Here is a 14,558-nt window from a genome sequence, read left to right on the forward strand (position 1 = left end):
AGGCATGCCCCCGCCTCTATTCCAGGGAAAACAGGGAAGGAATCCCTACGATTTTGGCAGAATAGACATCCCTCCGGCACAATTCCTAAGCCAGTGGTTTTCAGCCCACGAAAAGCTCTGGCACGAAAGGGTGTTTTACCACAAAAATGACTGTAATGTCGGAAAAGGAAAGGGTATTTTACCACAAAAATGACTGTAATGTCGGAAAATGAGCCAATCTGCCGAAATCAAAAGGCAGCCCTTCGCCGTAAAAGGAAAACACATGAACACAATTCCAGCACAGAGAATTCATGAAATCACAAAAGGGTACGGAAAGAAGATCAAATTTAAAGGGAAAAATTTTGATAAAACCCCTAATATTTCGATAAAAAAGGGAAATACTTAAGAAAAAAACAAAAACCGAAGATTTGGAGAAAGGAAAACCCTCCATTGCGACTAAGGCACCTAACAGCAACAAAGGGAGCCGATGTACCAAAAAAACCCCTAAAATTTTGAAAAAGGGAAACCCTGTATAGCGATTAGGGCACAAATAGCAAGAAGTAGAGCCGATCCATGACTGCTTACTACTTATGATTAAATCAAATAAATATTTAAGAGTACATAAATTACATACCAGGAATAAAGTTTCGAGCCCGTCCAACCCTGATAGTTCTCGGTCAATCTGAAAGGAAGGAGAGGGTTGCAAGACCCGCTAACTACTCCGCCCTCTTGTTTCACCCATAACACCCTATATGAATGAATAAAGACGTACGACAGAATAAAAACCTATATGAATGAATAAAAACGCAAGGCAGAATAAAAGCCTATATGAATTCCGCACAGAAACTATGTGGATTCCACAAATAACCTATATGAATGAATTAAAACGTATGGCAGAAAGAGGGAGACAAAGAAGGAATTTATAGCCCAAGACACCGCCAAAGGGATACAGCGTAGCAATTATCAATTCGGTGAGTGATATAAAATGCCAAATCATATACGTTGACTTTTCATTATAAGAATAAAATTAGGTCGAGAGCTTCATTTTCACTTAATTTTTAAGCTATGATTCGGCAAAGATCTTTTTGTTAACCCCAGTCTGAATTTAACTCACTAACATGGTAACACCCAGTCTTGTTTACGAGTACCATAGTTTAATTCATAGATAACGAATGGATTTTTTGAATCAATTTATAGGCGATAAAATTTACCATACTTAAATTTGGTTGTATGAGGGCAAAAAAAATTCAAAATATCTTGTAGAGACAGTGTTTGAATCGTGTTTTTGATGGTGGAAATGGATTCAGCACCATCAAAAACGTCTAGGACACCTAAAATTTTGAAGTTTAACAACTATAACTTGGATTTACAAAAATCCTTACCGGATTTTCTCTAAATATAACCGAAATTTCTATAACTTTCTCAACAACTCCTCCGCTACATAATTTCCTAGTGCCATGGTTTAATTAATAGATAATGAGGGGATTATGCCTTTTATTTAAAGGCTATAAAATTTATCATAATTGAGTTCTTGATAAGTAGTTAAAATATTCATTATTGTTTATAATTATGATTTAAAGAAAACTTTAAGATGATAAGTTGGTGGTTTCTAATCGGCAGAGTTTTACCACCTTTATATATTTTTTATTTATTAACTTATTACTTTAAATAAAAAACTGTTTTTAATTAATAAAAATTAATATTTTTTATTATATAATTTAATTATATTTTCTCAATTAGAATTATTTTAAGCGATTGGGTATAATGGTTGTTATTTTCTTGTGCATTCAATTTTTTGAATTAAGGTGATGATGAGAAATATTGATGTAATGGCTACATGCCCATAAATATTGTTGTATGGAACCTCACTCTCACCCTTAGGCCAAGAGAGAATATATTTTCTTGAAAAAAAATATTTTAATTATCAATTATTTTCATAAATTAATTTAAACAATTAATTACATTGAATTTATATAAAAGTTTGATTAATTCTCTACATTTTGTGATCCATTTAATATTTATACTAAATCAAACATTGAACCAACAAATGTAAATGCCCAAAATATTTTCCACATAATTTAATATAGGTATGTATATACATGTAGTCCAATTGAAAGGGCCTTTTTCGAAACACTTTTTTCTAATCAATTTAGTCCAAAATTTGTAGAGATTTTTAAGAATCACAAGTTTTAGTTGTTTAATTTACACAATTCAAGTGTCTCTCGAGCATTTTAAGGTGTTGAATCCATTTGCATTTAAAAGTGCATTTTAAACAATAATAAACACAATCTTGCTAGGACTTGTATTAGTGGATTCTATCCAAAAAATGTCATTTCATCTATTAGTTACTACGAAGTATATATATTATATATAGTAAAACAAAGTAGTTACTGAAATATAAACTTTAACCAAAAGGTAAAGTTTTAATTTTATTTTAATTGAGGGAGAAATTTCTGCATGGAGACTCAATTTCTTTTACAAGGAAAGGAAAAATGACATAGTATGGATTTGAAGATAATATTATAATTTAATATATATACACCTCCAGATGGGGTGTCAAACATGCGAGGAGGTGCGGCCGAGCTATTATCATCCCATCGAGACACATGACTAAGGGACATGGCAACACGCCCAACTTGAGGTTTCAAAGGTCATGTAAGGCATTAAAAAGTTAATTCGAGTGCCAACGGCATGTCCTCGCATTGTTACATGTTGTTTGATGCAATGTCCAATCCAATCTCCTAATTGTGTATCTGCCATGGTGCTTAGCTAGCTTGCAAGGTCTATCATGTCGCTCAACCTAATTAATTTGGTTCTCCTTCCCAAGCTTGCCAAAGCTAATGCATTGGTACTCCGCTCGAAACCTTAATTATGTATTTTTTTTGGGTCGTCTCTAGATTTTTCTCCACACTCGGGAAATATTTCAATGAAACACTCTTCCTCTACTTTGTGGTATTTATTCTAAGCAAAAGGATTCAAGGATTATGGTGTTATGGCTAGGCATTTTGTGGGCAGTCTAGACCTATGTCTTCTTTAGTAATGAATTGAGTTTGATAGATTGGCATCGCTAACCATCCTTTGTGGTTTCTCGCTGTCTCTCTAGCTCGTAGTCGGCACATTCCCCTTCGCAACTCAAACATGGAAGGAGACAACTACACCTGCATACTCTTTCCACCCTTATTTCCACTCTTTGTGCTAGTCATAAAGCGAGTTTATGTTTCTTTTCACAAGGTTATGGTTTATTCCCCTTGTCATTTTCCTTTCACTCTCACATTGGTTGTTTTTATGTGTTTTGTATCTCTCTCACATGGATTCAGTGTCGGTCTCTCCCCTAACTGTGTGTTTGAAATCCCCCTGCCACTCTTAGATATCACTTTCAAGGGTGTAAGCCATAGCCCCTTATCCATGATGTATGTTCTCTTGCTTCTTTTCTCTGATGTCTCTAGGAATCTCAACCCTGGGCTAGTTGCTTATGTTCACTCTGTAGTTCCCCATTCTCAACTTGAGCCAAAAGATATGTTACATCAACAAGCATGAGTTCACTGCGATTGCAGTGTATTAACAGGAGCATGGATGAACCTAGACTCAACTGTGAGTTAAAAGTTCTTTAACTAAGTTTCAGGAACTAACCCCATAACCCATTCAAGATGAACTGACCTAGGTAGAACACACCTTGGCAGATGAGCAATGCACTCTTACTAACTCTAAAGTGTTAGTTGAAGTTATAGAGTGTGTACCTAATGCAAGCCATACTAAGTTAAGATTCCCTGGATTGAATGAAAAGGAAATTGGCATCCATGGACGGGCTTGGGCACATTGAAAGACACGTTGGCCTCCCTCCAAAACGAGGTTGCTCTCCTAGCAATAATAAGGAACCTATCCAAGTAGAAGCCACCAACTCTAATCATTCCTCTTGAAGGTTTTTCTATTAATTTATTAGTTTTTATATATCATTTATGTATGTATCAGCTTAGTACAAACCCTAAAGGGCCAATTATTGTTTTTAGACTTCAAGATTTTATTGATAGGGTCAGATTTTGGACTAAAACTCTTTTGAAGAGTTTGAATTTTTGGCAACTACATATTTTGGTTCTGGCATTTGTTCGTATAATAAATCTCACTACAGAAGGAGCCTTTTTCATGGTCATAGTCCCCGCTGTTATAATGAGGTAAGCTCGTCTAGGTCCAGATCTTGGTATTGGACCGTAACGATCGGAGTCGAATCGCGAATCTATTAATGAAGCGAATTTGATGAAACCACAATTAATACTGTAAAGGAGCGTTCATAAACTGGAGAGTCTGACCCAATTCGTTTGACAGATCGTTTGGGGTAGTTGAAATATCTGGATTCAAAATTGTTTGATCAAGTAAAGGTAACTTCATAGGATTCATCATTGGCTTTATGTCATTTTTTACTTCCCTCCCCCACTCGGAAATTAAGGACCATTCCAATGTTCCTCTTTGCCATGCACGGACTGAACCAACGATGAAAATAAGCACGAGAATTGAAGCTCCTATAAATGCAGATATACCCTGTATACTAGAACTCATAGCCCATAGAGAAAGGGAGACTGTTCCAACATCAAGAACTGGAGCGAACATATAATGATCTTAGATCGGATCCAAGTATCTTCCCATTGGTTCGATACTTGATTCGTAACTAGTAGTCCGGTTCTTGACCAATGGGAGCCAAAGCTCTGGAAATAAAGGATGCAAGAATAGGTAGGAATGAGACTATATATTAATGATAATATCCAGCCATAAAGTATTATATTAGGGAAATAGGAACATGAATATACTCATTTGAAATAGATCAAATTCTTATATTTTTACGTCAACTTCTTCATTATTATCCCACCCACCATGAGTGGAAGACCAAAGGACCGAACAATAAATACAATCAATTCTAATTGATTCACATATTTTGTTTCGTCCATGGCTTATTATCAAATTAATTCAATGAAATGTTATTTGAATGTCTATTGAGAATATTTGACATGAATCAAGTATGAGAGAAAGAAAGAATGTAAATGGGTCCCAATCCCGAACTACCCAATTTTAGATCTGAGTCTATACTCATATTATAGAATGAATATGTTGATGATCTTTATCCAGCATCCATGGCTGAATGGTTAAAGCGCCCAACTCATAATTGGCGAACTCGCGGGTTCAATTCCTACTGGATGCAGGGGAACTGCACATATCCAGTATTTGATTGAAATTATCCAATGGCAAACCATATCAAATTTATAAATTGTAACCCTTGTTATCAATCAATACAAACTTTAACTTTACAAAAAAAGGTATATATTTCTTTTGTTTTCACAAAGACTTCATTTCTTTTATAGGGAGAGGAAAAATGAAGTCCATGGATCTCTTATATATATATATATATATAATGGATATGTTGTATACAAAAGTATAGTTTTTTATTATTATGTTGATAGACATGTTTATTTTAGAATAGAGTTTTTAGAATTTTGACTTAATCATTAATAATTAATAGGTGGATGGTAGGGATTTATCTCTAAGGAATATCCATCAAATATTTTTAATAGTAGTCACGAACGGAGGGTTTAAATTTCTTTTAAGGTAATTATGTTCTTTTTGCGTTTCAATTTAATAGTAAAAATTGTTATAATATTAAATTAAAATACACTATATATAAACTAGCGCAAACATATAAATTAAATGACTTGTCAATGTCCAACAATGTACGCTAGAGATTGAATCTTGTACTAACATGCCTAATATACTTTAGCAAAATGATTTACTTGACATTAAAAATAAATCGTGCTAGACTAACATAGACAAAGTGATTATATTAATATGAATTAAAAGTGTGTCATTTAAAGTCTTTCAATTAATATAAAGCTAGATGACATTTTACTATCAATATGATGAGTTGTTGAATTGAGAGACTAGGGTGAAGCAATTAAAGCCCTTGAAAACAAGGATATTTTCTAAAATCCAATTGAATACAAGTCCCATAAAAGGAGGACAATCAAGGATGTTGAGGTGATAAGATACAAGGAAACAAAGATTCTTAGCAAAATTTTGATTAAAAGAAGAATGAAGTGGATTAGATAATATGGAGCATTGAAGCATAACATTGTCATATATAACATCTATGCAATTTCTACAAGGGTGCTCATAATTAATTAGCTTTCCATGATGCATGTCACTTGCCAACTGACTTTTGAACTTTAATTGACCTGCTAATTAACCAATTACATCACATGACACCGTGCTCTTCAAAACCTTTATATGTTACAATTTAAAATTACTAACATATAAGGCCAAATCTTTGGAAATTTTAATTAGGGAACTATAAATAATTATACTAACTTTTGGTTTCTAATGATATAGAACAAAAGCACCCTCACAAAAAAAACTCAATATGACATGGAGACTCTAAAGCCTACCTCTTTCAAAATCATGATTTTATCCTGTGTCTAAAGCCACGGGTAGTGAAGCATTGTTTTATTTCTAGGATGACTTGAAGCTAGACCCAAAGCAATTATATGGGAATGTTGCAAGGTTTGAAATGGTGTTGTAGCCCAACTTTGGAGGAGGTTCTTATAAATTTTATTTCACGTCATTGGAGGATTGATGTTTTGCAATTAAAATTCTTTAGAGAAAAAACTCTGATCTCCCAAGTGATAAATCTTGATATAATGCGTTGTAACATCAATAGCTTTTTGCATTTAGACATAACAATAGCTTAATTGAGAATGGTTTTGGTGTGAAGCATGATGTAACTAAGTAATAGGATATTTTGAAATAGAAATGATTAATGAAATATTTAATTTTTATAGAATATTTTAGAAAATTTATATTCAAGTTAACCCACAAATAATCCTAGCATAACAACAGTGGAAAGATGAAGAATAAAACTCAAGGTTCACAGTCTCTGATTCAAATTATTTTCACAACCTATGGTTCAAAATTAACAATGAGATACCTCGATTCTGAACTCGTGTTCTCCTTGTTTGCCATATTTATGTTGAGTAGTTTGATTGTTGTTACTCTACCATCACCTAAAATGTCCTTATATACTGACCCAAATCCTCTGTGGCTTATTATGTTGGTTAAACTATAGTAATTAGTTGCAAACTATAGTTGTTTGTATGTGAACACATGCACACCTATCTAATGCACATGCATGGATGGCAGAATGTATTCCCCTGTGCACTTTCTTTGTAAATCTGAATGAATATCAACAATGGCATAAGCAATTTAATCAACCTTCAAAACCTAAATGGAAATGAAAAAAAAAGGTCGTTGAACTATGAATAGATTGAGCACTCTACATGGAGTGTTGAATACATTGTATTACTGATCGTATGTTGCATTGTTGAGGGCAAGGGACACACTTCTCTATTTGTGCCTTTTGCAGACATAGCATCTGCCACCAATTACTATCAACAGAGCCACCAAAATGGAAAACACTACCAAAATTACCACTAGTTCATGTTTTGTGTGGGAGCTACTTGTTTCCTTTACAATACTATAGGAGATGGGGCAAGAGTTCAAATCCCACTCATTGTAACCCACGAAGGCTCCTCATCTTGCTCACCCTAAGGCTGCAAAGAATTAACTATACCTAACCCTCCACTGAACTACACACAGAAGTTAAAACATTAATTGGGTAATGGGTAGTAACATTTTACAAAGCTGAACATGAATGCCTAAAATCCATGGCAAATGTCGTAGAGAAGTGATTGTGATTGTGACTTCCATCTATGCGCAAAGTGACCATGAAACCATCGGTGCGCTTAAACTGGGTCGGAAACCTAGAGGAAGTGAAGAAAAATGAGCCAACAGACATCAAATGAGTGTGTGTGTGCGTGTATAATTTCAATCTGGGAGAGCTACACGTTGGCCAGATGGACCTCATGCAAGTCCCATGCTTGCATGTAGGTTTGTGCGTAAATTATTTTATAAGTTCTTGTGATTAAATAGAATAACTCCTCTCAGTTACCAGATACACCAAAGCATCGAGAATGTTAAGGTTTGGCATTGAATAGATTTGTCCTTAAAAAAAAAAATCACTATTAATAAAAAAATTAAAATTTATAATCGATTTATCTTCAAAAATGCCAATACTAACTCAATATAGCAAAGGTTGTTACTTAATTCATTTAGTGACATTGGGATGGAAAAGATGCTTTCTTAACGTGGTTCCAACAAAGATGCCAAAGCTGCTAATCTAAAAAAACGTGAGTTAAAACTTAATATTTTTAAATTTTGACCATTAATTTTTAAAATTAATTTTTTTCCAATACCCTTTTAATTTTTATGTTTTTTTAATGACGTAATACTTATTGGAAAAGATAAAATAATTTTTTCCAATATTTAAACTCTTATAAAAATTTAATAATAAATTGATAAAAAAATATTACACTTCTTTAATATCATATAAGATAACTTTTTTCATTGTTGACCTTGAGAGATTTTGTAGGGATAAAAGGCAATACTAATATGAAACACTATAGCATTGAAAATTTATGATGTGATTAAAAAGAATTAAATGATTAATTCTTTTTTTTTTTTTCAGAGAAAAAAAACCAGTATAGATTTATATTAAGAAAATATAAAAGGTCTTCAGTACATAAAGCAGATGAAAGAGCTATAAGAAAAGCCCCCCACTAATTGCTGAGTAAATGGACAGATAGTCCAAATCAACCAGTGACTGAAACAGGAAAAACATAAGACAGATGAATGAGCTATATGATAAAGCCCCCCACTATTTGCATAATAACAAAAGACAGATAGTCCAATCAACCAGTGATTGAACCAGGAAAAACCCATGAAACACATCTATAAAGCCCGCTTGTCCAATATTGCCACAGATAACAAAACTGGAAGAAACAGCCCGCATAATGAAGAAGGATCCGACAGCTTCTCCTTTTAACGGAGATCCCAAAAGACAAAACCATCGATGTCAGAAGATAAACAGCCACAGAGTCATGTATCATGAACATTTGGCGAGAGGACGTTTTGGTGTGAAGATTCATGGAAAACTAGGATCTTCTGAAGAACAGCATGTAGGGGTTCCCTTGAACCTTGGAAGATATGTGCATTTCGCCAGATCCACAAAAACCAACAGGATATAATAAGCAGCGACCTCCAGGCCGAGGATTGCCTGCTCCACCATATAAAAGCATCCTGAACAGAAGAAAAAATCATGTAAGGAAACCCAAACTGTAAAGACAAATCATACCAGATATTGAGGGTTGAGGCGCATTGAAAGAACATATGCAGATTTGATTCCACTTCGTTGAGGCACATGGGACACCTGCTCGGCCCCTGCCAATTTTTTCTCTGAAGGACCTCCCAAGAAAGATTTTTATTCCAATATAACAGCCAGGAAAAGATGATCATTTTGAGAGGACATGAAGCCTTCCAGAAGCGGGAAGGAAACAACGGAAGAGGACTCCCACCAATGACAAAGATCAGATTAGCGTAAATAAGCTTCACGCTTGCAGGCTGATTGGTTCTTCTATGGCTCTAAATCAGAAGGTATTTAGTGCCTGATCGCATGGTTCCCAAGTTGCTGAGACTTGCTTTAACCGAATTCCATAGAGGCAACATCGAAGGAGGCAGATGCAAGTCCACCCCATCTTTCCACACCGGGAAAGAACCAGACCATTCCTTTATCAGCCTATCCCATGTAAAATATCCTAGCCCGTGAAGAAAGAGGACCAGCAGCAGAAGGAAAGAGAAATTCCGGGCGCATGAATTAATCATGATGTGATTTAGCATAAATTCCACCAACAACTTGTGATGTAATTAATCCAAAAAACTTTATCAAAATTAATATAAATCACAAAAATATAAAGTCAAATAACTTAATCTTAATTAATTACACAATAATTTAATAATTATTTTTACATTTTAATTAATTAATTATATGAGATTGAATCCAATAAAATAAAATTAAATATGCATTTTGAATTAGATCACAAAATTAACTTCAAATCTACAATAATACATAAACTTGGAAATACTAAATATTTGGTAGTTAAAAGAAAATATATTTCTTAATATTTTATTTCTATTATTAGTAATCTCAACTTTACAAAAATTTTAGGTTTAGAAGATATTATTTTAAAGATAACTTTGAAATGAACTACAACACCAGCTAATACAATTGTTGTGTGAGAGCGGTTTTGAGGTTACTGATGCGAGGTTCATGTGTGAAAAAAACCTTTATGTAATTAAATTTTGTTAATTTTAGGTAATTTTATTTTTATGTTATATTAATTTAATTTAATATTTTTTATTAATTATTTATTAAAGTAAATTATGGTTTATTTTTTAAATATAATGACTTAAATGTAATTTTAAATGTTAATAAGGTTAATAATTTTAATTATGTATAATTTTTATATTATTTATTTTAAATGATTTTTTATTATTAATATTTTTGACAAATTATAATTAAATTAATATTAATCAATTACATAATGGTTATTAATTATAGGTTAATTGATTGGCAGTTGGGCAGGGTTGACAGAGGAATCCTCAGTCGGGGGACGGATCAAAGACTAGATAGATTAGTTTGGTCAGCGATTCTTTCGGCTGCAACGAATTTTTTTCAGTTTGGTTGGTTTAATAGAGAACTAGGGTTAAACCCTAGCCGACAGTACTGAACGGGATGGAGGAGCCAAGGGGGGGGGTGCAAACCCCTCCTTCAAGAATATAGTGATGGGAGAAACCAGTTCAGGAGGAACACCAAAAGGAAACAAAGAAAATCTGGCCCCGGTAATGGGCAACTTATGGCAGAAGCGAATGAGAGGAAAATGCCTTCCTCGAGCTCAGAAAAAACCCAGGTATATCATCCCCTATAATAAACTGGAGGAATACAATTGCTATATGAAGGATCATGCATTAATCTGCAAATTTATCGGCTATTGGCCTTCAGAAAAGGAGTTAAATAGATGGATAGAACAGCGATGGAGACCTCGGGGTCATGTAGATCTTAAATTAGGAGCGCAGGGTTTCTTCACCGCTATCTTTACGAATCTGGAAGACAAGAACAGAATTTTTGAGGAAGGGCCGTACTTCTTGAACAATGCAGGTCTGTTTATGAAGCACTGGGAAGAGCGATATAACCCTGACAAAGAAAAACTAATGGCTGCCCCGGTTTGGGTTAGGCTGTTTGGGTTACCTGATGAGTTTTGGGATCCGGAAATCTTGGAAGGAATAGGAAATTCAATAGGTAGCTTTGTCAAGACCGCAGAGGCCACCAAAAGAGGAAAGTATAATGCCTTTGCCAGAATTTGTGTTTTCATGAACTTGGCTGAACCACTCCCGGAAAATATTGAATTAGAATATCACGATGAAGTCTGGACGCAGCCGATCGATTATGAACACATCCGGAAAGACAGCAGACAAGAAGGAAGGCTTCCAGCAAGTCTATAGAAAGAAAAGGCAAGATAAAGAAACCCTGAAACCCAAATTGCAGGAAACATCCAATACAATAAAAAGTCAAAATAAGTTTCAGGTGCTGCAAGATGACAATGAGGGGTATGAAATAAATCTGGATGATGATGAAGATCCAGAGAACTCGCCCATGGAGATTTCCCGAGAAGAGAAAGAGAAAGTAAAAAGCCCAAATAAACCGAACAAGGAACAAACAGAGGAAAAGGGGGCGGAAGAAACAGTGGAATCGCAGATGGAAATTGAAAACCAAATGGAAAGCGAGGCCGAAGAGGAAAAGTTAATGAAAAGACTAATCCAGGAGTGGAAGTATTTGGATAACAGATTTATACCAGAAAAACAAAAACAGTTGTTCAAGGAAGCTTTCCAGAAATATAAGGAGCGGAAAGGGGAAAACTTGGAAAAACAGATAACGGAGGGAGGGGAGCAGGAGAATGAAATGTTGGGAATGGGCAATGCTGGCAAAAGTAGCAGAAAAAGAGGTCGGAAAACGATAAATGAAACCATCCAATCGGTGGGCGAAACATTGATCAACTCTGGTAAAGTGATACCTCTGTCAGAGGTATTTTTTCCTTCCTTCCAAAAGTTTTAAATGATTGTTGTTAGTTGGAATATTAGGGGTTTGAATAGTAAGGGAAAGCAAAGATATTTGCGAGATAAGCTCAAAAAAGAAAAACCTAGCATTTTGATATTGCAGGAGACTAAAATTGTGGTACACCAGTTAGAAGACATCATTGAAAAAAGTAGATTGAATTACAAAGTTATGGGACAGGATGCTATAGGAGCTGCAGGGGGAATAGCAATACTGTGGAATCCGAATGAAATCCTTCTAGATAATTGGACTAGCATGCATGGAATCCTGACCGGGCTGGGTAGGATAGTAGGGACTAAGGAACAGGTGGTTATTACAGGTGTTTATGGACCCACAAACCCTGGAGAAAAAGAAAACTTCATCAGGAGCTTAAGAACTATTCGACATCTTTATTCTGTGCAGCCCTGGATCATTGGAGGAGACTTTAATTTAATCAGATCCCTGGACGAGAAAAAAGGAGGGGTTAGAAGGTTGGATCAGTTCATGGATAAATTTAATGAGATGATAGAGGATCTAAGAGTAGTAGATATCAAAACTATTAACGGAGTCTACACTTGGAATAACCGAAGAGGAGGCAAGAACCAAATTGCCTCAAAACTGGACAGATTCTTAATATCTGAAGACATCTTAAACAAGGATATTTTTGTTGAGGCCAAGATTATCCCCTCCCTGGGATCGGACCATTGGCCAATCCGATTGGAAATAGACATTAAAAAAATCAAGGGTAAGAAGCCATTTCGTTTTGAAGCCTTCTGGTTACGGGATCCGGATTTCATAAAAAAGGTAGAAGAATGGTGGAATCAAAGTAAAGTGCAGGGTAGAGGAAAAATGCACACGTTTCAATTAAAACTGAAAGAATTGAAGATGAAGATTAAGAAATGGAACAAGGAAGAATTTGGCAACATCCTGGAAGATAAGCAAAAACTAGAAGGGGAAATGGAGGATCTCCAACAGAAAATAATTTTGGAAGGCAGGACTGAGGAAAGCATCACCAAAGAAGGGATTCTGCTGGGAAGAATGGAAGAAAGACGCAAGCAAGAGGAAATTTTATGGCGACAAAAATCTAGAATTAAATGGCTTCGGGAAGGGGAAAGAAATACAAATTTTTTTCATCAGGCAATGGTTAAGCATAGACAGGGAAACAAAATTCTTTCCATTAAAGGGAATAATGGTATAAGGTTGGTGGAGCAAAATGAAATTGAGCAAACATTAGTTGATCATCATAGAGGAATCCTTTCTGAACCTCAAGTGGATCGAGCGAGAGCCATTCAGGAGATCTGTACAGCTATACCTAGACTAGTTACGGAAGACCAGAACAAAGCCTTAATGAGGGCGGTCACTTTGGAAGAGTTGGAAGATACAGTGAAAGCAATGAGGAAGGGCACTGCTCCGGGCCCGGATGGTTTTACAGTAGATTTTTACCAGGCTGGCTGGCATTTTCTTGGAAAAGACATATTGGATTTAGTAGAAGAGTCAAGGATGCAACAGAAGGTATGGCCGGCTCTTAATTCAACCTTCTTTACTCTAATTCCTAAAGGAGAAAATATGGAGGATGCTAATGGCTTTAGGCCTATAGCTCTCTGTAATGTAGTGTATAAGATCATAACCTCTCTAATTGCCAAAAGAATAAAACCCCTTCTGGAAGGTTTAATCTCGGCGGAGCAAACTGGTTTTGTGGAGGGGAGATAGATTTTGGATGGCTTAGTTGTCTCTCAAGAAGTTATTCACTCCCTCAAAGATAAAAAACGAAAAGGAATGATGATCAAGTTAGATTTATCCAAGGCATACGATAGGCTTAACTGGAGATACCTCGAAAGAGTTCTGGAATGTTTTGGTTTTCACAAGAGATGGATTACTTGGATCCATAATCTCATTTCTTCCCCTAACTTTTCAATCTTAGTCAATGGAAACCCTTCGAACACGTTTAACGCCTCCAGAGGTATTCGTCAGGGTGACCCGTTGTCCCCTTTCTTGTTTATTTTAGCAGCAGAGGGTCTAGGAAGGTATATTACACAGGAAAGAGCAGCTCACAGATTAAAAGGACTTCGCTTATGGGGAGACAGACTTCCTCTAACGCATCAACAATTTGTTGATGATATAATGCTCTTTGGAGAACCAACAGTTAAAGAAGTCAAACATCTAAAGAAAATTCTGGACTTGTTCGCTGAGGCATCGGGACTTGAGATTAACCGGGATAAATCTTGTGTTTTTATCTTCAACACGGTGGATCAAGTGAAGACTCACCTTATTAGAATTCTGGGCTTCAAAAAGGGTGAACTACCTACAAAATATCTGGGTAACATGCTGGACTTTACTTCAAAAAGATTAAAGAACTGGCAGGGAGTCTTAGATAGAATGAAAAAAAAAGTCTCGAGTTGGGCCTTTAGGGTCCTGAATGTTGCTGGCAGAATTGTTTTAGCTAAATCGGTTCTTCAGGCCATACCCATCTATCCTCTATCAATTATGGCGGCCCCGAGAGGAGTTTATGGGAAGATTAGAGAAATTATCAGAAATTTCATTTGGAGAGGGTCGGAGGAAA

At 35.4% G+C, this 14,558-nt stretch overlaps 1 long non-coding RNA gene across 18 annotated transcripts in view; it reads right to left on the minus strand.

Annotated features, from left to right (window-relative positions):
* LOC149244377 (uncharacterized) overlaps positions 1–922 on the minus strand; it is a 36,718-nt gene extending 35,796 nt beyond the window's left edge. For 5 of the 18 annotated variants that reach the window (XR_016246731.1, XR_016246729.1, XR_016246730.1 and 2 more), the window contains exon 1: positions 614–921. This is a non-coding gene — a long non-coding RNA (uncharacterized LOC149244377). Of the gene's footprint in view, positions 1–613 lie in introns of all 18 variants that reach the window. The other 13 variants (XR_016246743.1, XR_016246737.1, XR_016246738.1 and 10 more) reach the window with 5 other exon arrangements.
* Positions 923–14,558: the final 13,636 nt, after the last annotated feature.

Source organism: Pinus tabuliformis, chromosome 8 (genome assembly GCF_031772625.1).
Source record: "Pinus tabuliformis cultivar Carrire ecotype Pingquan chromosome 8, CPIR1, whole genome shotgun sequence".
Classification (NCBI taxonomy): Eukaryota; Viridiplantae; Streptophyta; class Pinopsida; order Pinales; family Pinaceae; genus Pinus; species Pinus tabuliformis.